This window comes from Myotis daubentonii, chromosome 12 (assembly GCF_963259705.1).
Source record: "Myotis daubentonii chromosome 12, mMyoDau2.1, whole genome shotgun sequence".
In the NCBI taxonomy this organism is placed as follows: domain Eukaryota; kingdom Metazoa; phylum Chordata; class Mammalia; order Chiroptera; family Vespertilionidae; genus Myotis; species Myotis daubentonii.
Window position 1 is genome coordinate 6850506 of NC_081851.1, and position 25923 is coordinate 6876428.

Consider the following 25923-nt stretch of genomic DNA (forward strand, 5'->3'; position numbering starts at 1 on the left):
GAGAGCCAGAGCTGGAACTCACGCAGGCTGGCTCCAAAGGCGAGGTGCCTACTTACAAGTCCTAATGCCACCAGGTAGGGAAGGGTAGGAGAGGACCGCTGCCCAGGGGGGTCCAAGCGGTTCCGGAGTGGACCACCGCCTTTCCTCACCGCCAAGCCCCGCCCAACCTGCACGCAGCTGATTAGATTATTATTCGTGTGCTCGGACAGAAGACAGTCTTGTCACTACTGGAAGACCGAAGATGAGATGTTTGGCATACATTTGGGGAATTAGGTCCACTCCTTGTTAATCTCAAGTTAGTTTTCAAAGTTCTTGATCCTGGGGAGGGGCACTAACAGGAAGAGAGCCGCGCTGTCTGGCAATGACTCACCTCACTAGCTACAGAGGAGAAGCTTTCTCACAGACCCTGGGGCACTGGAGGAGGATGACGAGGCTGTAAAAAGATAAGATGCCTGATGGGTCCCTGACTCAGAAAAGAAATGTATCTGAGAACAGGCCAAGGGCAGAGCAGCTTTCATTCGGTGGCTGCCCGGGACCCTGGCCGCTCTGGGGGTTTACCTCAGGACGCTGACCATCCTGGGCCCAGGCACGGCTGAGCTTTTGTAACATCGGACATTAGCCACCTTGTTATCGGCCTCTGAGCTCCCGAAGGCCGACTGGGGACCCTCCCTCCCCATCCCCCTTACACTGGCAGCAGCTGCAGGTAGCTGTCCCCCTGGTGTGTGTGTATAACCAGCCGCTGGCGAGGGGGTCAGAGCAGAATTTCCAGGGTGACCTGCTGCTCCCATGCTGCCGGCAGGACGGGAAGAAAGGCTCAGCGAGGACTCAGCCCTGCCTCCTGGGGGTTGGCTCCAGCAGGGCAGGCGCCTCGGTCCCTGGTGTCCGGTTTCTTTCTTATTATAAAAAGATCATATGAGTTTTGGCCCTGAGGACACAGAACAGGAGCAGGCGAGCTTGGGACAAGGTCTGGGGAACCATGAACTCTACATAATGTTTTGCTACATAAAATAATACAATCCTAGCCCTAACCGGTTTGGCTCAGTGGATAGAGCAGGGGTAGGCAAACTTTTTGACTCGAGGGCCACAATGGGTTCTTAAACTGGACCGGAGGGCCGGAACAAAAGCATGGATGGAGTGTCTGTGTGAACTAATATAAATTCAAAGTAAACATCATTACATAAAACGGTACGGTCTTTTTTTTTTTTTTTAGTTTTATTCATTTCAAACGGGCCGGATCTGGCCCGCGGGCCGTAGTTTGCCCACGGCTGGGATAGAGCGTCAGCCTGTGAACTGAAGTTGTCCCAGGTTCAATTCCAGTCAAGGGCATGTACCTTGGTTGCGGGCACATCCCCAGTAGTGGGTGTGCAGGAGGCAGCTGATCGATGTTTCTCTCTCATCGATGTTTCTAACTCTCTATCCTTCTCCCTTCCTCTCTGTAAAAAATCAATTATTTTATCCTAAAACATCTGTTAAGAATGTTATTCAGGCATTTATTCATTAAACTAGGCCACATTTACATTCTTTCTTAATTTTAAATTAAGCTTCTTAGTTTAAAATGAGGTTTCAGTTAGAATTTTAATATAATAACCATGAAATTTTACAGAAACATTTAATAAAGCCTATTATTATAAAATAATTCAGTCATCATTCAACAGGTAAGTCCTGTCATTCAAAGTACACTACTTTGTGGTACTTACATTGAAAGGGCGAGGGCTACGCCTTCCATCTTGCCCCAGGGCGAGGGCTACGCCCTCCATCTTACCCCGGATCCTCCATTTTTGGGCAGCAGCCTTAGCCATGTGCTCGGCAAGGAGCTTCTTCCCAGAAGCCCAAGCCTCTGCTAGCCACACCTAGGATTTCTTTAAACTAACCAATGATAATCAAGGGAAGTGCGCACCATAGATATGACCACATCCTGTGTAACAAGACACTGACTTGCGCCCGGCCAATCGGCAGGGCCCACAGTCCTCTCTCCTCCCCTTACTCCAACCCCCTATAAAACCCCTCTCCACACAGAGCTAGCTCTCTCTGCCGCTTGCCACTGCGTCGGTGAGTGTGGTTGGGGAGCCGAGCTAGCTCAAATAAAGACTCTTTGCTTTTGCATCGGACTCAGCTGGCTCCCTGGTGGGCTTTTGGGAATCCTGAAATCTGGGCATAACAACATCAACATCATTAAAATTTTACAGATGAAAAGGAAAACCCAAGGATGAGAACTTGAACAAGTTCACCCAGTTGTGGCTGGGGCTGAAACCAGGCTTGTTGAACCTCAAAGCCAAATTTTTGTTTTGTTTTCTAATATCCACTAAAAAAGAGCGAGTTTGGAGCAGTAAGTCTTTCCTTCTTATATTAAACAAAATAAACTCACCCGCTTTCCCTTAGGCCCCTTATATACCACTACAGGCCCAGTGCACAAAATTCTTGCATGGGGGGGGGGGTCCCCTCAGCCCAGCCTGCACCCTTTCCAATCTGTGACCCCTCTTGGGATGTCTGACTGCCGGTTTAGGCCCGATCCCTAGGCCCGATCCTTCTCACAATCCTGGACCATTGGCTCCTAACTTCTCACCTGCCTGCCTGCATGATTGCCCCTAACTGGCCCCCCTTCTAGCCTGATTGCCCCTAACTGCTACCCTTGCTGACCTGGTTGCCCCTAACCTTCCCCACCCTGCCAGCATGGTCATCTCTTACTGCCCCCCTCTGCCAGCCTGGTTGCCCCTAACTGCCCCTCCTGCCAGCCTGGTCGCCCCTCACAGCCTGCTGCTCAGTCATTTGGTCATCCCTCACTAATCCCCCTGCTGGCCTTGTCACCCCACTCAGCTTGTTTGGTTGTCCATTGGGTTTTTTTGGATGTGATGGCCCCTAGCTCTTTATATACATAGATGATACCATTCAATACAAAAGCATAGTTGTTTATTTTTTTATTTCTTAGTTAATCCTCACCTGAGGATATTTTTCCATTGATTTTTAGGGAGAATAAAAGAGAGAGGGAGAGAGAGAAAGAAACATTGATGTGAAAGGAACACATCAATTGGTTGCTTCCTGTACACACCCAACCAGGACCTGGGCAGGAGAGGAGCCTGCAACCCAGGTACGTGTCCTTGACCGGAATTGAACCCAGGACCCTTTGGTCCATAGGCTGATGCTCTATCCACTGAGCCAAACCGGCTAGAGTTAAAGTATAGTAGTTTATAGTAACTTAACAAGACAAAATGTGAAAGGCAAGAGCTATTAATAAATAAAAAAATGGATTTGAGCAGCCTTGAATTCCTGCCAAGTTAATGAGAACTCTCCAACATCTGCTCGTTTCTGACACATACATTCCCTCTTTTTAGGATTTTCCAACACTCTTCAGGTGTTAATATTTTAGGTTAATATTTCTTAGGTTAATATTTCCAATACTAACCTAACCTAATTTGGTCATAATTTTTTCTGATTTGGAGGTTACGGTTTTGAAATATCACATGTCCTTATTTATGATATTTTCACTAAAAAACTAAAAGACAAAACAAGCAAACAAAAAACTTGTATTGCCAGAGTAACAGCTGGCTGCTTACATTTGGAATGTGGCACTGACGTTTTTCATAACATGGAAGAGGTCCTGGGAGGCTTCTATATTTATCTTGGCTAGTTTTGTAGCTAAATAAAAGCAAAGTCCTACATGCCACAGTTGGCCATCTGCGCCTTGTCTTACTATAAACCATGTCAAAAAAAAGGACATTTTTGTCACTTTAAATACACAAACTTAAGGGAGTCAGGTTCTCACACAACAATTCTCATTAGAATAAGGGGACCTGTTTCTTCATTTCATCAGAGAGCATCTTAGATGCCACTTTCCGCCTTTTTCCTGATGAAAGGTGGGCTGGGCCTGCGGTGATGCCGGGCAGACCCTGTGTGTGGCGGCAGGGGCCAGGCCTGTGCCTCTGGAGAAGGCTCTGGGCCCAGCTCCATCCCTGAGAGACCTCGGGCCAAGGACATTTTTTTTTTATTCTTCTTTGCTACCCTCCAAATTCTAGGAGTACTCAGCACCCAGGTCCTTCCCTCCATCTGCCTTTGGGCCTCGCCCAATTCTTCCTTTCAAAAACTAGGAGAAGCCATATATATTCTATGGGGCGTGGCTACAGTGTTTGGCCAGGTTCAAGCCTCGGACTGATGAAAGGACAGGGTCCTCTCATGGCCACGTGCAAGTCCCAGCTGGAGGGCAGGGGCCCCCCAGCACAATTATAGCCAACGGCTGTGGTTGTGAGCTTGAACCTATGGTCCGAACACGTGGCCCCACGTGCCTTGTGATAGAGTTCCGGTGCAAGTAGTTGAGTGAGGTTGGAACTTACAAGAATGCTGTAAACAACGTGATCACGCCCCTACTTTGCCTCGTGGCATCTGCTATAAAATAAAGACATGGCTTGTGGGTGTCGTCGTTGTCTCCTCATCAGCATCCCACCGAGACTCAGCTTTCATTCTCTTGTCTGTCTTTTCTCAATCCTTTCACCTCCCCCCCCACCCCCCCCCCCCCCCCCCCCCGCCACTCAGGATCACCCTTGGCTGTGCTGGTGCAGCCCAAGTGGCGCCCGAGCAGGCCCAGGTGGCGTCCGAACAGGCCTGAGTTCACGGGGAATTTAAAAGTGGCCAGGTGAAAGGAGGCTCCAAGGCGCGCACATAAGGTAAGCTTAAAAGGCAAAAGTGAGATAAGGCCAAAAAAACAAAAATAAGGTAGGGAGCCGAAGTGTGGTAGATTAGCTCAGTGTAAAACATGGGAAAATGCTTAACTGAAGCATTTTTAAAGTAGGAATTTGTAAATTTCTAAGGTAAAAATAAGTGGAAGCAACTTAGGGATTGCTATATAGCTGAAGGCCCAGAGAAAATTCCTGCTTCTATCTTCAGTTTGTGGTCCATGATTCGGGACTACCTAGAGCCCCTTCCCAAAAAGGGATGGATGAATGTGGCAGGAGATGTATGACAAATAGTAGAAAGTGACCAGAGGCTTCTGACTCCATTTATACATTCGGCAGCTCCATTACCTCCTCCAGTCCCTGGGGCTACCGTTCCTGTGGGGGAAAGCCCTCTGGACAATGTGCTTCCTCCCCAAAACAAACGAGAATTGGAGGAGGAGGCAGAGAGGGAACAACGCAGGCGGGACTGGGATGATGGGGGTGTAAGACAAGCCTTCGGGAAGCTTACTGCTACTCATAAGCCCCTCCAGTCGCCTTCTAAACAAGCAAGAACAAGAGTGGGATCTCTGTGTCTATTCCAGTGGTCTCTGTATGAGGCTAGGTAGGCTGGGGAAGATACTTCACGATTTACTAGCCAATTGTACTCTTAAAACGCAATTACTAAAACAAAAAGGGGGAGAAGAGGTTGTGTGTGTCTTTCCAGAAGGAGCAGTGCAGCCAATTTGGGGGCCAGAACGGTACGTGCGACACCACCATGGACCCAGAGAAGCTCCTTGTCCCTCCGTTCAAGAGTTGCCCCGATGACAGCAAAGAGGAAGCAAAAGAAAACAGAGGCTACACTAGGGGCCGAGGTGCCAACATGGGGTCAGCGGAAGCAGCTGACCACTGAGGCCCAGCAAACGGCAGAAAAGCAAGGAGTGGAAGCTACTCCTCCAGCCATGTTTAGCATAGAGAAATAGAGAAACTGTAGAAAATAAGCAGTAGAAATTAGTGGTAGACGTTAGAAAAAATAAGTGGTAGGAAATAAGCTGTAGAAATAAGGAAATAAGTAAAAATAAGCGGTAGAAATAAGTAGTAGGAATAGAGAAATAAGTAGAAATAAGTGGTAGGAAATAAGCTGTAGAAATAGAAAAATAAGTAGAAATAAGCAGTACAGAAATAAGCAGTAGAAATAGAAAATAAGCAGTAAGAAGCAAGCGATAGGAAGCAAAAAAATAAGAAGTAAACAGGACGATATAAAATAAGGTAGAAATCTCCTAGGTTTCGTTTAAGCTACTGTAAAGCAGAAGATGGCTTCGGTTGATGATGTTTAAGGAAGTAATTTTTATTTTAGACCTAGATTGTAAGCTCTTACAGCAGTTGCATTGTTTCTGGGCTTTGGTTATCTTTGCATGTGCGACCTGATAGCTCCCTGGGACTTTGGGTCTGTGTGAGACGCCAGACTCAGAGTGGGAAGTCTCGGGCTCTGCAGGACCGAGGGTTGCTCATTTCCATGCAGCCATGGATAAAGAAAGAGGCTAAGAAGGGACCAGCCTTCCACCGGCGTGGACGGGGCTGATTTGACTGGGACTGGTGTGGACTCAGTGTCAGAGTCAACCGTCCAAACAGCCTGATCCAGGGGACTAGTTTTGCATCAACACATCTTTGCATCAGCGGCATCTTACTACGCTAGTGACCGAGGTATCAGCATGGAGTCAGCTGAAGAAGATGGCGACTGAGGCCAAGCAAATGTTAGAAAAGGAAATGGAGGCTATGCTAGCGTTGGTGAACTGTCAGTTTTCTGTAAAATCTTGCGGAGCTAAATCTAAGGACTTTGAGTAAGATGTCCTGAAAATGTTGACATGTTTGTAACTTGGTTTTGCGTTGGTATTGCTTTGTTATTAGCCAGAGTTTTGTTCTCTTGTTAACATTGCTGTTTATGGTTTTGTTAATAGCCAGGGGTTTGTTTCGATGTTTTGATTATGCTGAATAATTTATTTAGAGTTTTTTGGATAATGTAAATGGGCGTGTTTAAAAACAAAAGTAAAGGGGGAGATGTGGGGCGCGGCTACAGTGTTTGGCCAGGTTCAAGCCTCAGACTGATGAGAGGGCAGAGTCTTCTCGTGGCCACGTGCAAGTCCCAGCTGGAGGGCAGGGCCCTCCCAGCACAATCATAGCCAACGGCTGCGGTTGTGAGCTTGAACCTGTGGTCCGAACACGTGGCCCCACGTGCCTTGTGATAGAGTTCCGGTGCATGTAGCTGAGTGGGGATGAAACTCACGAGAATGCTGTAAACAACGTGATCACGCCCCTACTTTGCCTCGTGGCATCTGCTATAAAATAAAGACACGGCTTGTGGGTGTCGTCATTGTCTCCTCATCAGCATCCCACCGAGACCCAGCTTTCATTCTCTTGTCTGTCTTTTCTCAATCCTTTCACCCCCCAACTCAGGATCACCCTTGGCTGTACTGGCGCGGCCCAATATTCAAGGACAAGCTGGAGTTGACAGACTTACTGTCTACAGAACTAAACTCCTCTTGCTTCAGCCCTCCCCGCCCGGCCCCTAAAGAGGGCAGGTTCTCCCACAGTCCTCATCTCAGTGATGCAGCTCCATCCTCCCAGCTGCTTAAGACTAAACTCTCTGTACAGTCAACGCTCCTCTTGCTCACATATCTGACGTGCCATCGGTCAGGAAATCCTATGGTTCCACCCTCGAAATACATCCTACCTGCAACTACCTCTCTCCGCCTCCATTGCCACCTTTCTTGTCTGAGCCACCCTCCTCTCTCTCCTGGATTCTAACAGCATCTCCCTGCTTCTGCTTGTACTTCTCTTCAGACTCTTGCTAACACAGAGGGTCCAGAGACTCTGAAAATGCAAGTCGAACCACACGGCCTCCCTAGCCTTTTCGCCTCTCCCAAAGGAGGTGCCCACACTCTTCAGCAGCCAAGGGCCCTTGGGGTCTGAGACCTCCCTGGCTCCTCCTCCCCAGTCCTGAGTCCTCCTTGCCAACCCTTAAATGTGCCGGCCCCTCCCTCCTCTGCCCTTGCTCTTTCTTCTGTCTGGACCACGCATTCCAGTTACCCACTCGGCGCCCCTCTCACCTCCTCAGAGCTCGTGCCCCATTGTGTCCTCCCCACCAGCTTCGATCGCCCTGGTTACACAATTTTCTTCTTTTTTTTTGGTCTGAATTTTTTTACTGAGGTGAAAAATTTACATCACATAGAATTAACCATTTTAAAGGGATAATTCAGTGGCATTAGTACATTCACGATGCTATGCAACTCTCACCTCTGCCTGGTTCCAAAACACTTTCATTGCCCCAAATAAAACCCACAGCCATTAGCAACCACTTCCCCCATTTCTCCCTTCCCCTACCCCTAGCAACCACCAATCCACTTTGTATTTCTATGGATTTACCTATTTTGAAAGTCCCATATAAATGGAATCACACCGTAAGTACCTTTTGTATCTGATTTCCTTCATTTAGCAAAGTGTTTTCTAGGTTCATTCATGTTGAAACATGTGTCAGTGCTTCATTCCTTTCAATGGCTGCATAATACTCCACGGTACGTATGTACCACAATTCGTTTGCCCATCCATCTGTTAATAGGCATTTGGGATGCTTTTACTTTTAACTATTGTGAATAGGGCAGCTATGGGCATTGGTGCCCAAGTATTTGTTTGAGTATCTATTCAATCAGTTATAAATGCAATGTCCCTCCCACATTCCCTATCTCTTTGCCTGCTCTGCTTTCTCTAGAGCACCCCTCACCTTCTAACAGTCTACTTCTGCACGTGTTTGTTGGTGATGTTCTGTCTCCCACTAAATATGAGCTCCAAGAGGAAAGATACTTTGGTAGTTTTGTCCAGGGATGTAACTTATGTGCCTGAAGCAGTACCTATACAAAGTAGGTGCTCAAAAATGTTTGTTGAATAAATCAGTACAATGATTAGGTGATGGAATTTTGGGTCTGAAAAGAAAGTTTTTGTATATGGATCTGAACAGATGCAATGTATTTTCTACCACACTTTCACATCTCTCCCTTAAAACTCTGTCTTTTCTGTTCTACCTCACAGTAAGGTGAGGCTTAAGTCACCCTTGAGGCCAAGAAGAGAGTGAGCATCAGCAGGTGGAAGGAGCTCTGTGGACAGAGGACGGACGTGAGGAGAAATGGAGGTGCTGGACACATGAACACCAACCAGCAGTCTTAAGTGTTGCCACATGTGAAATGACTAAATGATAACGAAGGTCCCTTTGATACTAAGTTTTTATGACCCAGATAATCTCTCCCATACAAATTCCACAACAGCATTTGTCATCCTTCATTTAGTTCCTGCACATCTTCATTTGTCTTGGTCAGTGAAGACTTAATTTTCCCAGCATTAGGGTTATCATCTATAATTTCTATGAGAATTATAAAAGTTACATGGAAAATCAAGGTACTTAGAATAGCCAAAATATTGTCAAAAAATAAGAACAAAATTGGAGAACTTACACAACACGCCTTTAAGTCTTAATATAAAGTTATAATAATAAAACCAGGGTTGTATTGACATAAAGATCAATATATAAATCAAAGTATCAAAAAAGAGTTTAGAAATAGACTCCAACATAGGCAATAAATTGATTTTTTATAGTAGTGCCATCAAAAGTCTATGGGGAAGACATAATGTTTTTAAAAATGATGATAGAAAAACTGGCTATCTATCTATCTATCTATATATATATATATATATATATATATATATATATATATATATATATATAGAGAGAGAGAGAGAGAGAGAGAGAGAGGAAAGTACAGAGTAAATAATCTTCATAACTTGAAGTAGGAAAATAGTTCATAGAATGGGTACAAAAATCACTAATCATGAAAGAAAAAGAAATTACTTGGACTTCATCAAAATCAAGAACTTCTGTTTCTCAAAAGACATACTTAAAATTTGAATAGGCCAAGCCACAGACACAGACAAGATACTTCCTGTTTATACATCTGATGAAAGACATGTATCTGTAATTTATAAATAACTCTTACACGTTAATATAAGAAAGACAAAATAGTCCAAGTAAAAAATGAGAAAAAGACTTGTACTGAGATTTCACAAAAGAAAGTATATCAATACCCAACAAGCACATGAAAAACATGCTCAAATTTATTAGTCATTATAGAAATGCAAATAATTAAAACTACAATAAAATCCTACTTTATGGCTGAAATTATAAAGACTAACAACACCAAGTGTTGACCAGGGTGTGACACTAGACCTCCCATACATTGCTATGACTTTGGAAAATAGGTGGCAGTTTCTGATATTCACCATGTGATCCAGGAATTCTCCTAAGGATCGATTCAAAAGAAATAAAAACATTTGCCACAAAAGACTCATACACCAGTGTTCATAGAAGGTTGATGACCATTAGCATGTTAAGTGGGGAAACTATTTTATATTCATACTATGGAATGCTAACCAGCAATAAAAAAGAACAAACGACTGATTCATGCAATGAGGGTGACTTTCAGCAACAGCATGCGGAGGGAGGCGGACGGGTGTAAAAGAGCGCACGCTATAGTCTCCCGTTCTTCGTATAACACCCTAAAATGCACAGCTGAGTGGCCACTTGGGGCACGTGATGAGGAGGTCGATTGACTGTAGAGGAGCAGAAGTTAAATTTATGGGATGATATTTTAATTGAGAAGATGATTTCATATCTGTCAAACCATACTGAATTTTACACTTAAAATTAGTTCATTTTATTGTATGTACATTTATATCTCCGTAAATTGATTTAAAAAAACAAACAGTTAAAGAACATCTACTCTGTGACTTAACAATTCCACTTCTAGGATTTATCCAAGATAATTAAAAGCACTTGTCCACAAAACGCTTATAAAAGAATGTTCATTAATAACATATTCATAGTTCTAAAAACAGAAAACAATCCAAATATCTATCAACAGTAGAATGAAGAAAAGGCATCAAAAACCGCTCAACAATAACAAGAAAGGAATTACTGATATCATAATGAATCTCAAAAATATCACATGCTGTAAGCTTGAGTTTGTTGCAAATTAAAAATTAATAAAGCCCTACCCCAGTGATGGCGAACCTATGACACGTGTGTCAGAGGTGACACGCGAACTCATTTTTTTGGGTTGATTTTTCGTTGTTAAATGGCATTTAAATATATAAAATAAATAACAAAAATATAAATCTTTGTTTTACTATGGTTGCAAATATCAAAAAATTTCTATATGTGACACGGCACCAGAGTTAAGTTAGGGTTTTTCAAAATGCTGACACGCCGAGCTCAAAAGGTTCACCATCACTGCCCTACCCCATTCTCAAAAAAATTATGCCTAGCAAAAGAAACCACACACAGAAGAGTAGATACAGAATATTACACTTACAGGAAGTACAATAACAGGATAATCCACTTCGCATCCGGGAAACAGCACGTGTGTGCTTGGGATTATGGGAATTTGACTGGGAAGTGGTACAGAAGAACTTTCTTGGAAGAAGAAATATTTTCTATGTTGATTGGGATGGTGATTAAATGAGTGAGCATAATTATCAAATTCAACAGTTAATATCTGTGTTTTTAATTTAAAAAGTTTTCATTTATTGATTTTTTTAGAGAGAGAGAGGAAGAGAAGAAGGAGAAACATTAATTTTTTGTTCCACTTATTCATGCACTCATTGGCTCATTCTTGTACATGTCTTGGCTGGGATTGAACCCGCAACCTTAGCATAACAGGAAGACACTAACCAACTGAGCTACTCAGCCAGGGTTGTCCTTTTAATTTAATGTTAGATATTTCTCAATAAAAAGTAAAATAAAATACTCATATTCTTCCACATAACATAATAGGAAGAGCACTGTACTGAAGTCAAGAAACCCAAATTCATTTATAAAATACCATAAGAAACCTCCACTGGAGGTTTTGTCAATGCTTTATCCTCATATAATAGTCTGTAGAAGTAATCATCAATATTTTTGGTAAAGTATTCTAAGAACAACTCGTCCTGAACAAATTCTGCAGTCTGTCTTTTCAAAAAAAATTTTTAGATAATTTTCCCCTCTGAATTTATTTCAATTTTTCCATCTGAGACTAAGCGCAATCAGCCAGCCTTGTTTTCAGTGTCTTGTGAGAGAAAATATGACACCTGAAATATTTGACAGAAGCAATACAACAGCCCCTGCGAGCAAGCTGGGCCTACTCCTGCAGTTTCCAGATGTGCGGAGGTCGAAGGAAGGGCAGTGGAGGGTACTGGGAGCTCCTGAGATAGGGGCTATTGCCTCATCAGTAAGTAAAAATATTTCCGTGTTTTCACAACTAATATCATCTCAATTCTGTATTGATGATTCTGGCCTTGTAAGAGCAAAATGCTGAACCCAGATAACCCATGAGGACTTCTTTCTGAGGTGTCCATCACTCTTTTAGATACCGGGGACATGACAAGGTACCCATCAGAAAAACAAAGACAAAAAAACACCTGCCAATGTGCAATTTATATCCTAATGAAGAAGAAGAACAATAAATATATAAATCAGTAAAATCTATAATAATAAAAGCATAAAATGCTAATTAGACTGGACAGCTGAACGACCTTCCAGGCATCATTCCAGATATCCTTCCAGACTAAGCCTGGCAGTGAGGGCAAGGCAGAGATGGTTAGGCGTGATCAGGCAGGCAGGTGAGCTGTTAGGAGCCAGAGGTCCTGGATTGTGAGAGGGATGTCCAACTGCCAATTTAGGCCTGATCCCTATGGGATCACTAAACCAGCAGTTGTACATCCCCCAACGGGTCCCGGATTGTGAGAGGATGCAGGTAGGGCTGAGGGACACGCACACCCCTATGCACGAATTTCATGCACCAGGCCTCTAATATATTTATAAAATATTTGGATGGTGATATGTTTAGAAAAGAAAGCAGAGGAGAGAAATAAGGAGAGTTAGAGAGGTGCAGTTTTAGGGAGGGTGACCTGGGAAAGCTGATGAGAAAGGTAGCATTTAATGACCAGCTAAAACACAGCCCCGGCAGCAGGAGGAGGCATGAGGAGGTCAGAAAGCAGAAGCGTACCTGGGTGTTGAGGGGCAGCAGGGAGCCACGTGGCTTCAGTGGAGTGAGATATGGTGGAGAACGAAGGCAGGTCAGAGACTTCTGGTGACCAGATCGTGCATGGCCTCATGAGTCATCTTGAGCACTTTGGTTTTCACTCAGTGAGATATAAACCACTAGAGGGTTTCAAACCAAGGATGACATGGCCAGACGTGGATTTAACCAAGAGCACTCTGGGTGTTGGAAATACTTTAAGGAGGACAAGGGATGAAGGAGAAAAACAAGTTAGGATGCTATGGGGAGAGAGATGGTGACTTGGACCAGGGTGTGGAAATGTAGGTGGTGAGACAAGGATGGATTTTGGATATAATTTGAGGTATTGCTGATAGGATTTCTTGATGGATAAGATATAGAGTATGAGAGAAAGAGAGAAATCAATGATGACTCCAAGGTTTTGGCACAAATAACTGGACTAATGGGTTGCTGTTTACTGAGATGGGGAGAGTAGATGTGGAACAGGTTTTGGAGTAAGAACCTTTTGAACACATCCAGCTTGATGTATCTATTAGACATGCACCTGGAGATGCCTAGATAGTCAGTGGGATATTTGCTTCTGAAGTCCGGGAGGCATATCAGGGTTGGACATACATTTGGGATCTTAGTGTACAGATGAAAGTAAACCTCTAGAACTAGATGAAATCTGCAAGAGTGAAGGTTGATATTCTTAAGGGTACAAAAGAGCAACTTCTTGTTTTCCCTATAAAACTTCCCTAAAGACAAATTTGTATTTGTCTACGTAAAACCTTGAAGAAGTGTTGAGAACTTAGAATCCTTTCTCTGTTTATTTCTTTTCTTGTTTTGTCTGTTTCTTTGATTGTTTTGCAAATAACCTTATAGAATCTGAGTCCACATTGGGAACACTGTATTTCTTGTTCCTTTGAATTTTGATTTTTTAATAACTGGTTAAGAATGTAATGGTATGTGTTGTTGTCAGTGTCACCAATTGTTGCCATGAACTGCTAAAGCCAATGTTGGTCCTCAGTCTTGACCTTACCTGAGCTCTGAGCAGCCTCTGTTGAGCAATTTCTCGTCCATCTTTCTCCAAGCCCTGCTGGCTGTTCTTCACATCTCCTCTTCCCCCCACCACTGCGTAGTTCAGTTCTTGAAGTTCTTTTCTTGTCTATCTACACTCACTCGCCAGGTGATGGCACCCACTTTCCTGGTTTTGATCATCACCTATTGCTGATTACACTGTCCAGACTTTCCTTTTTACTTCAGACTCAGATATTCCCCTGCCTACTGCCTCGGCCACTTGTCTGTACCTTAGATTCTCAAAATTCCTGTTCTTCCCACCACAGCCTGCTCTTCCAACCACCCTTACCATGATGACAACTCCATCTTTACAGCTGCACAGATCAAAACTCGTGAAAGTTTTCTTACACCTCTTTCCCTCCAATCCATCTCATCCAATCCATCAGCAAGTCCCATTTAATCTACTTTTCAAATATCAGAACTCAACCATGTGGCCACTTACCGCGGCCCTCACCACTGAGCCAGGCCATCACATCTCTTCCCTGGATTATTGCAAAGGTCTGTACATATGCCTCTGGTTCTTCTCTTGCCCTCTAAAATCTATTTTCAAAGCAGAACCCAGTAAGATCCTTTTAATCACTCCTATTTTCAAACCTCCCTTTCACTCAGTGACAGCCAAATTCTATGTGATGGACAAACAGGCCCTCGTGTTTGGCCACCCCTCACACCTCTTATTTAGGCTCTTCTACACCCTCCACCCTCATTCAACTCCCTATACAATTTTTCCTCCCTCTTCCCTGAGCACCCCAAGCTTTCCCCCTCAGAGCGTTTGTACCAGCTGTAGGCTCCCTCTGGGTTCTCTTTCTACATCTGTGTGGCATATGTCTGGCTCACTCCATCACCTCCTGCTTAATGCAGTCTCCACTCCTCCTCAACTGAGATTACACTCTCAAATCCCATTACCCTGCAAGATGTTTTCCAGGGCTCTTATTTTATAGCCTTCTAACATACTAAATACTTGGCTCATGCAGCACATATATATTTTCTGCCTTATTCACTTATGATTCCCTGGGGAGGTCCTCAGTAAATACCTTTTGAATGAACAAATGAATGAATGCTCTATTGCTGTGTAGCATGAGGATTAATTTTCTCTCCAAATACGTTTTTACTTAATCAAATTCTTTTGTTTATAAGGAAGTTAGAGTTAAGGATACTTTAATTATAAAGGTGAAAATAGAAATAGGAGGTGGGTGAGTAAGCTCTGGATTTGACTCAGAGACCAGAGGCACAGACCATCACCAACAGACTGAAAAAGGGGTAACTGAGAGCAGCAAGCGTACACTGAAGAACAGAGAACAATGAAAAGCCCAAAGGAGACATGTTTGAGTTAAACCTCCACTTTGCTCTAATACTGCAAACCCACGCTTATGCTTGGTCACCATGACTTAAGAATGTCTTAATTTTATGAAGCTTAATACAGATCGCATTTTAAAAGGTTAATCACTTTGCATGAAGGCTAATTTACCAGAAAATTACTCCACCAAGTAACTTCTCTAATGTCTTTTGAAAGTTGGTGTTTATGTCAGCAGTGATCTAACAGAAACTTGTTGGAGGGAAAAATGCTTAAATTTCCAGGAAACTGCTCAAAAACATCAAAATGAAGATAAAGCAGTTTCACACATTCCAACCCAGAATCTTTCAGAGTTCTGCTCATGAAAAGTAAAGAGATGAGTGAATTCACAACTGAAGTCCCTGTTTCTACCGCTCTGTTCACCATTCCTACAGAGTAGCGAAACCCAGGAAATGCATCCCTCCCCAGTGTGGGAGTCAAGAGACTCTATGATTGTATTTAAAGTTAGGATTACTGCTCAGACAATGAACTGAAGACACTCTGACTCTAGTGTAGAGTAAGCCAAGCGTCCAGCAGACAGTGGCTGATATTTTCTGACCAACTAAGGACCAGGGTGAAGAAGACCTTGGAAAGTACTGATTGGTCCTGGGGGTGGGCAGAGAGCCTGAGAAGCCGGGAGAGCGTGCGGGACTCGGATGCACCAGCATCAGCCTGCACCTTTCTTCAGGGACAAGCCGCCATCCTGGGAGCCTTGGTTGTGTCCAGTGGGGCCAAGAGGGTGGAGGCTCCATTGCCCAGTCACTGGTCCCTCAGTCCCTTCATCACTTTTACTCGAAGGCTTCTGAGATTCCCAGCTGAGAGTGAGCTCAGACGGCACTTAACATCTACTTAAATCATGTTTAAGGAAGTTGTCAAAAGATGCAAGTGGTTTCAGATAGGGCCTGTGGCTGTTGGAGTTATCACATTATCCATCCACCTTGGGAAGGAGTTATAAGCTCTTATCAAAATCTCTATGACGTTCTAGTGGACACCAGCTCCATGTTGTGTTTTTCCCTCAGAGCACCGTCTCTTTTTACCCATAGCTCAGCCACATATGGCTTCAGAGCTGATTCTACCAACTCAGCCCAACCATTCCCGGTTCATATTCAGCCTCGGCTGCCATGAGCCCAAGCTCCCCTCAGCGTTCGCATGAAGTAGGAGTTGAATGCACAGGATTCGAGTTCTCCAGGTCTGACTTTCACCCTATGCCACAGAATTATCATAAGAACTATAGTATATGGTGCATGGAAAGCTCTTGGCTCAGGGTCTGGCACATAGCAGTCTCTCAGGGAATAGTTACTGCTGTTGTTATTGTTGTTATTACACGTGTGTTACAGACAATTTTGTCCCAGACCAACTGGAGCCTCCCACCCCTTCCCCAGGTCCTCTGCATCACCCCATTTTTCCATTCTCCCCTGTGTTTGAGCTCAAAAAAATTCTAAAAGGAAACATAGGGGTAAACTTCATGGGCTTAGTCTTGGCGATGATTTCATGGATATGACACCAAGAGCATAGAAGAATAGTTATAAAGCAAAAAAGAAAAATAGACAGTTGAACTACATCAAACTAACAAGATTCTGCACAGCAAAGGAAACAACAGAATAAAAAGGGAATCTATGGAATGGAAGAAAATACATCGAGCCACATATCTGATAAGGAATTGATTTCCAAAATATATAAGTATTTCATACAACTCAATAGCAAAAAATAATAATAATAACCCAATTTTTAAAATGGACCAAAGACTTTATACATAAATATTTCTCTGAAGAAGATATACAAATGGGCAACAGGTATATGAAGAAATGCTCATCACCATTAATCATCAGAGAAATGCAAACCAAAACCACAATGAGATCCTGCCTCCCGCCTCTCAGGATGTCTATGATCAAAGAAACGAAAGATAACAAACATCGGCAAGGATGTGGAGAAAAGGGCAACCTTGTGCACTGCTGCTGGAATGAAAATGGTGCAATGACTACGGAAGAGTGTGAAAGTTTCTGAAAAAGTTAAAAGTAGAAAAACCATATGATTCACCATTCCAACTTCTGGGTATTTGTCCAAAAGAATTGAAATCAGCATCTCAAAGAGACATTAACATTTCCCCTTCACGGAAGCATTATTCACAATAGCTAAGATGTGCGAACAGCATAGATGTCTACAGAGAGATGGATGGCTAAGGTGTGTAAATACATAGAGGGGAATACTATCCAGCCCGAACTTGGTAACATTCTGCTATGTGAACTACGCCAGCAGAGGGACAAGCACCGAATGAGTCCCCTTAGATGAGTCATCTAAACTAGTCAAGCTCACAGAGCGAGTGGAGTGGTGCTTTCCAGGGGTGTGGAAGAGGGGAATGAAGGGTATTCAGCACACACAGTTCCGGTTAAGTAAAATGAATACCTTCTGGAGACTTGCTGTATAGTATGTGTCTACAGTTAATAATACTGGACTGTACATTTAAAAAGGTGTTAAAGTAGAGCTCATGTGAAGGCTTTTACCACAATAAAATAAAAGTGTTGTTAGAGGCCTCTGTTAGAGCCAGGCAGCCGCTGAGTCTTTTCCTTCCTCTTTCTGGGAAGTGGCTTGGTTGCTCTGGGAGTTTTGTTGCAGACCCAAGGGACCTCTCCCTGCACCAGCCCGGCCCCTGCTCCCTGCGCACGCGCACACCTGCACTCCCAGTCTCGGCATCACAGCTGCCGGGAGATGCCTGCGTTGTGCTCCACTCCCTGTGGTTTGGATATCAGGGCCACCCAAACTCTGGAGGGCCTCTGTTCTGCACTTGTCTGTCTGTCACTGACTGAAAACTGAGAAGGATGGAGGGTGGTGAGAGACATATAGACCAGACCAGCTGGCGCCTCCCACCTTTACCCTCGCAATCATAAAACAAACACTGTGAGGAAGGAGATGGAGTTTCCCTACTGGTACGCAGGCATCTGAAAGCCAGACCCAGGGTTTGCTGGAGCTGTTGGTCCACACCTCCCAACACCGAGCACCCGCTCAGGAAGGCCTGTGGGACCACGCTCTTCCTGGGAACAACCTGCTCAGGAACAGAGCACCTGATGTCCTGCCGAGGTGCTCTCAAGTTCAAACTAGCAGCCATGCAGCCTCCCTGCAGGGCACAGAGAAGGGACCCAGAGCAGGAGAGGAGGGCGGGGACAGTGCCTATTAGGAAGTGCTGCTGCCAGCAAGGGATGCACTTACAGCCATGTGATCTCAAGAAACCACCCTTTGAGCTTGGGATTAGTATAAAATGCTGGCTGTATAGTAAGCAGTGAACACATTGAAGAGGGCAGATGAGTTGCCTGCAGTTATGCACCAAATAAGTGTAAGGGCAGGGATTCATTGCATCTCTGCCTGGGTCCAGAGCTCCCTGTCTCCAATGCTCTACATAGAGCAGCAGGAATCGCATAACACTGTCCATATTGAGGTTTGGGGGGGTGAGATCCCTAGATAGTCAAGGCCGGTGGGAGCACGAAGGCCTTGTTATCAACACACCGGAATGGCCATAGGCCGCGCTGGGCATGTGCCTCAATGGGATGTTCAGGACTCTGAGCCTGAGAATCCTAATCAGGCCAAGATACAGTGAGTGGGTGCAAGGACGTGCGGTACGCTGTGCCCCTCTGTGGCCAATATGACTGATGTCACTGCTGGCACGAAGCCTTCTTTGTCTAAATAATGTAAAAGTAGGTACTGACCAGCTAGTTGGCTGGAGTCGGCTGAGGGTGGAGTGAGAAGTCTCCTGGAGAGAACAGCTGGGATGGAGGGAGAAGTCTTCTGGAGAGAACAGCTGGGATGGAGGGAGAAGAAGTCTGCTGGAGAGAGCAGCTGGAATGGAGTGAGAAGAAGTCTGCTGGAGAGAGCAGCTGGGACGGAGTGAGAAGAAGTCTGCTGGAGAGAGCAGCTGGGACGGAGGGAGAAGAAGTCTGCTGGAGAGAGCAGCTGGGATGGAGGGAGAAGAAGTCTGCTGGAGAGAGCAGCTGGGATGGAGGGAGAAGAAGTCTGCTGGAGAGAGCAGCTGGGATGGAGGGAGAAGAAGTCTGCTGGAGAGAGCAGCTGGAATGGAGTGAGAAGAAGTCTGCTGGAGAGAGCAGCTGGGATGGAGGGAGAAGAAGTCTGCTGGAGAGAGCAGCTGGGATGGAGGGAGAAGAAGTCTGCTGGAGAGAGCAGCTGGGATGGAGGGAGAAGAAGTCTGCTGGAGAGAGCAGCTGGGATGGAGGGAGAAGAAGTCTGCTGGAGAGAGCAGCTGGGATGGAGGGAGAAGAAGTCTGCTGGAGAGAGCAGCTGGGATGGAGGGAGAAGAAGTCTGCTGGAGAGAGCAGCTGGGATGGAGGAAGAAGTCTGCTGGAGAGAGCAGCTGGGATGGAGGGAGAAGAAGTCTGCTGGAGAGAGCAGCTGGGATGGAGGGAGAAGTCTTCTGGAGAGAACAGCTGGGATGGAGGGAGAAGAAGTCTGCTGGAGAGAGCAGCTGGGATGGAGGAAGAAGTCTGCTGGAGAGAGCAGCTGGGATGGAGGGAGAAGTCTGCTGGATAGAACAGCTGGAATGGAGTGAGAAGAAGTCTGCTGGAGAGAGCAGCTGGGATGGAGGGAGAAGTCTGCTGGATAGAACAGCTGGAATGGAGTGAGAAGAAGTCTGCTGGAGAGAGCAGCTGGCATGGAGGGAGAAGAAGTCTGCTGGAGAGAGCAGCTGGGATGGAATGAGAAGAAGTCTGCTGGAGAGAGCAGCTGGCATGGAATGAGAAGAAGTCTGCTGGACAGAGCAGCTGGGATGGAGGGAGAAGAAGTCTGCTGGAGAGAGCAGCTGGGATGGAGGGAGAAGTCTGCTGGAGAGAGCAGCTGGGATGGAGGGAGAAGAAGTCTGCTGGAGAGAGCAGGCGGAATGGAGAGTTGGAGAAGCTGCTGAGCCAGAGCTCAGGTGCGGCTACGACGTGAGGCGGTGACTCTAGGAGGCAGCGTGCGGCTGCTCAGCTGAAGCTGTGGGTACAGGGACAGATGCTGCTTCATGGGGAAGAGGTGTGCTCATTAGCCGGTGTCCGCTGCCTGCCTGCCTTCATGGACTTGGCTGTGGGGACTGTTCTGTCTGATCTGTCTGATAGCGATATGGCCACTGGCTTCTGCAATAAAGACTCGTTCTTACACACCCACAGTCTCTCCATCTCCTCCTCCATCTCCCCAGACCCTCTGCCAGTTCTGCCCAGACTAGTGTCAGTCAGACTGCAGAGTGCTGCGGTGCCCTTGCTGCTGGCTCTTAGGGCAATCATACACGAATATTTTGGCCTCCAGAGCAAGTGAGGGAAGTGCTGCAGCTGGAGGTAAGCATGGCCCCGTTTCCCTGCTTCTGGAGGAAACAGAAGGAACTAATGGGTGACAGTGGGGAAGGTGTGGGCGCCAGCTCTGCCATTACTGCCTCTACACACTCTGTTGAGCTGCCTTCAGAGAGAAAAGAATGGAGCCATCAACCGAGCAGGCACCAGTGGAAATGTGAGCTCAGCCACTGGTTCACCCGTTGCCCCCCATTCGGCAACCAGCGCCGCAGAATGACCAGTCCTCAGCAGCCGCCCCTCCTCGCCTCACTCTCATCGCCGCCCTGTGCTCCCTTCTCTCCTCTGGTTCTCATGCCTCTTCCTCCAAACACAGGTCTCTCTCTGCCCAGCAGCCCCATATGCCCTCAGTTCTTTTCTGTTCTCCACCAGCTGAGTAAATTCCGCTTCTGCATTTTAGTGGATTCCAGAAAAAATGATTCTGGCACATGAGCACTCTGTATACATACTGCAAGGCCCTTCCCCACCTTCCACTGACGTTTTCCGACCTGAGGCCAAAGCTCCTGGCTATGCAGACCAGGCTGCCAGCGACCCTGTCAGTCTCTAGCTTGGCTTTCCCACTGGAAATCCTGTTTTTTCACAAACAGAAGATCAATAGCAATTATTACTTTTAACCTAAATTTTTGTTTTAAAATCCCACTCCCTTTGAGATAAAAGTATTTTTGAAAAACACCCCAAAGGCACTTACCACCCTGGAGGGGTACTTGAGCTCCTCCTTCCTGACGGCCCCCAGTCTCCAGTGTGCTACGCTGAGAGCAAGAGCCAGCCTTTAAATCCTCCCATTTTCCTTATCAGTGAGGACACAGGAACCACGTTACTGATAAGATGAACCCGACAAACGGCGACTTCAGTTCCCACCACATTCTCTATTTGAAAGATCTTTGATGAACCTACACTCCCAATTTTAATATTATCTCCATAGAAGATCATATTACATCTCCACGGCACTCTGCCTCCCTGTGGGTGACTTTCTCAGCAGGCCTTCCTGCCTTCACCCTTGGCAGGTGGCTCGGGGCCACCCACGAGGGACTGGCAGCTGTAACTTCCTGGCCGCTGCAGCTCTAGGGGCAGGCACGCCTGTGCAGCAACTTCCACTGTGGATGCAGCCATGTCAGTGCTGTGAAAACTCAACACTTCCTGGGTGTGGGGTGTGGGCCAGCTCCGTGTACAGGGATTGCCCACGCTCTCCTGTGCACTCCTCAGGGACCAGACAGGTGGCTGATCCGCTCCCCAAGTTCACAGCCAGGAAAGGTAAAGCACACCCCAGGCCTCCGCAGCTGGACTCTTTCCACACGCCACCACACGCCACCACACGCCACCACACACCACCACACGCCACCACACACCACCACATGCCACCACACGCCACCACACGCCACCACACGCCACCACACGCCACCACACGCCACCACACGCCACCACACGCCACCACATGCCACCACACGCCACCACACGCCACCACACGCCACCACACACCACCACACGCCACCACACGCCACCACACGCCACCACACGCCACCACATGCCACCACACACCACCACACGCCACCACACGCCACCACACGCCACCACACGCCACCACACGCCACCACACACCACCACACGCCACCACACGCCACCACACGCCACCACACGCCGCCACATGCCTGTCTCACGGTTTATCATACACATTTGTGGACATGCTGCAATCATTAGAACTCTGGGTAAGTCAGCTTGAATCATCCATGTGGTTTTTGTCTAAATGTTGTTGACTTTGAATAACCAGCATGTGCCATCAGCCAATAAATTAATGCCGTGGCAAGGGCTGAGCTTGCATGAAGCCTGGTTTCCTCATAGTCGTGTGGTTTTGGGCAGACGTCCGAACCTCCAAATAGTGCAAATGGTATTGTTATCAATGTTAAATGAAGAATCTATCCCAGCGGTCAACCATATTAATGAATACTGGTGGCTCTCTGACCATTCACATATTCAACCTATTCGGCCCACCACAATGGAACTTAGAAAATAAACTTCAATAGTTATTTTTCTTCATTTTTTCATCAAGACCAAGACAGCCAAATCACCTCCTCTTCTTACCTATGGTGCCCAAACTCAAAAGACAAAAGTCTTCAATAGAATCCACCACCCCCACAGTCTTCATGCAAAGGACACGGTCACCTGCTGTCATCCACCACTTCTCCTGCTGTCAGAGATCTGGGGAACACACCTCCCCACAGCCGACGGTGCCCACCGCTGTGTCCACAGTGTGCCCGGCACCGGGCAGATGTAAGACGAGTATCACCTCATTCCTGGCCTCAAGCAACTTAAACTTTATGAATAAATGGGGGTGGGGGGTAACACTTTAAAAATCTGAAAATTTTTAGTTTAAATTAGATATTTGCAAAAATATTAATATTTTAAAAATTAGGGTACATTATTGAAAGACTGTAAAGTAGTCTTTATTCAGGAGGGAATTTTAAACGTCTTTCTCACATGGCCGCGCAGGTTCTCCCCTAACTCCAGATCTCTCACTACCTTTCATCATCGCGTGAGAGTTAAGACAGCAGTTCTTAAAAATGTGGGCCAGCTCTGCTGTGGGATTTACCTTTCAAAGAGTCTCTCAGCATTGCCATTTATGTACTTGATAGTCATCAAGATGATGAGTGACATCGTCAATGTTTCTGTAAACAGTTCAAGACATTTGGTGAAGCATGGAGAGGCCAACATCTGCCCAGGTCTCAGGGTGAGCAGTAAAGAGGGTCCCATTGGGAGGAAGATGGGGGCCTCAGCAGCAGGGCAGCTGCAGGAAGTCTCCTTTAAGAATCTCCCCATTGGCAAGGGCTCTGCAAGTGTAACTCAGCCTCCTGCTGACCACCCGCAGGCAGGAGAGCCTGGGTGAGCCTGGAGGGCCACGTGCTAGTCATTTAGAGGATCTCTCCCTGCAGGTTATCCCTGAAGACCTATCCTGGTGCCCTCCAGCCACACCCACTACAGATGAGTGTATCCTCGGAGCCGACTTTCCTGAACAAAAGTGCCCCAGAACCGACAAAAGGCAACTCTCTTCTATGGAAGCAGAACATCTGTGACATCCCGTGACATGGAAGGCAAGATGGAAATTGGCCACATTTGTTCATCTGAAAAGGAACAGCTTAGTGCTGCTGGAAGAGAAGAAATGTGGGTGGGGTGTGCAGGGTGTGTGTACGGGGGATGGTGTGTGGGGTGTGTGTACGGGGGGACAATGCGTGGGGTGTGTGTACGGGGGGACGGTGTGTGGGGTGTATGTACGGGGGGACAGTGTGTAAGGTGTGTGTGGGGAGGGACGGTGTGTGGGGTGTGTGTGGGGGGGTGATGGTGTGTGGGGTGTATGTACAGGGGCCAGTGTGTGAGGTGTGTGTACAGGGGGGTGGTGTGTGGGGTGTGTGTGGGGGGGTGATGGTGTGTGGGGTGTGTATACGGGGGACGGTGTGTGAGGTGTATGTACAGCGGGGCGGTGTGTGGGGGGTGTGTGTGGGGGTGATGGTGTGTGGGGTGTATGTGTGTGGGGGTGATGGTGTGTGGGGTGTATGTATAGGGGACAGTGTGTGGGGTGTGTGTGGGTGATGGTGTGTGGGGTGTGTGTGTGTGGGGGTGATGGTGTGTGGGGTGTATGTACAGGGGACAGTGTGTGGGGTGTGTGTGGGTGATGGTGTGTGGGGTGTGTGTGTGGGGGGGTGATGGTGTGTGGGGTGTGTGTACAGGGGGGCGGTGTGTGGGGTGTGTGTGGGGGGGTGATGGTGTGTGGGGTGTATGTACAGGGGACAGTGTATAGGGTGTGTGTGGGTGATGGTGTGTAGGGTGTGTGTGGGTGATGGTGTGTGGGGTGTGTATACAGGGGACGGTGTGTAGGGTGTGTGTGGGTGATGGTGTGTGGGGTGTGTGTATGCTTGTATGTGTGTATGTGCTTCTGTTTCCATGTGGTTTTGTCCACAGGAAGAGGACACTTAGCTCTGCATTCAAACAAAAGTAAGCTTTGATAATGTCAAAATCTCACTGAATTTCCCAAACCAAGAGGTTAGCTAGTTTTCACTGCACTTTGGAGAACCAAGAATAATTGGTTCAGAACCACTACCATCCCACATCCATGACAACCCTGCATCTTCCTGTGATATTTATTAATTCCTGGGCTCAGTGTCTCAAGGTTTTCTCTGTCTCAGCTTCTGTGCCCAGGAGTCACTGTTTCACTCAGCATAAGGCCAGAACTCAGCACTTCTCCAGTTTGCGCAAGAAATCCCGTTACAGCACACAGTTCTGGAACGTGGCATACTTAGCTAAGGATTTGTACATCACATGGAAGCTCTTGTGGCCTCCTACCATCAACAGAGCTTTCTCCTCCTCTTCTCTCCCCTACTGATCACTGCCTTCCCCTCCCAGGGGACTCAGGAGCCTCCCACCTCGCCCTGTTCCAGGCAGGCACACCCCAAACCCACCAAGGTGCTAGGCATCTAGAAAGGCTGCACCCCTTTTAGAAAGAAGCTGAGGATGCAGATTGAAAATTCTTTTTTTGCTGTCACATCTGCCCTTTGGTCCCCTTCGCCTCCCCATGAGCACTCTCTTCTCCCTTCTAGAGCCCTCCCAACCCTTACCTGCTCGCTGCAACCACTGAATAGGTTGACTCTTAAGTCTTGCTGCTTTACTCTCTCAAGGAGTAGAGAGTTTCTTGGGGGGAGGAAGGGAAACCAACACCTTAAAAGCCTTATAAGTACAAATGTTTAATGGCTTATGAATGAGTCTCAGCACCTATAAAATAAACTGTGTGATAAGTGTTTTAACTCTTCAAATTTTAAATAAATTCGATACATAATCAGGAACTCCACTTCCTCATATGACTAGCCTTGTATGTCTCTACTTCACCCTTCACCCTGCACCCCTGTTCTCTTCATCAGAGGGAGTTGATTTGGGAGCTGAGGAGTAGGAGTTATATTGAAGCCATATGGTGAACGGAAGAAAAAAAATAAGCTTTATCTGAAAAATTCAATTTTATATTCTTTCTCTCTTTCCCTCTCATCTCTCTCTCTCTCTCTCTCTCTCTCTCTCTCTCTCTCTCTCTCTCTCTCTCCCTTCTTCTCCAAAAGGTAATAATGGAAGATATTTAATCAATGATTTCTATAAAACATATTTAGATTTTTCCACATTCTAACAAGGTTCAACGAGTAACAAAACTTGTGTAATTTTTAAATATATTTTTATTGATTTCACAGAGGAGGGGAAAGGGAGAGGGAGATATAAGCATCAATCGTGAGAGAGAATCATTGATTGGCTGCCTTCTGCATGCCCCACACTGGGTATTGAGCCTGTAACCCAGGCATGTGTCCTGACCAGGAATGGAACCATGGCCTCCAGGTTCATAGGTCAATGCTCAACTACTGAGCACACCAGCTGAGCAAAACTTGAGTAATTTAAACAAAAGAATGAGTACTGCAAATTGTAAGGCCCCAATAAAACCACCTCTAGTC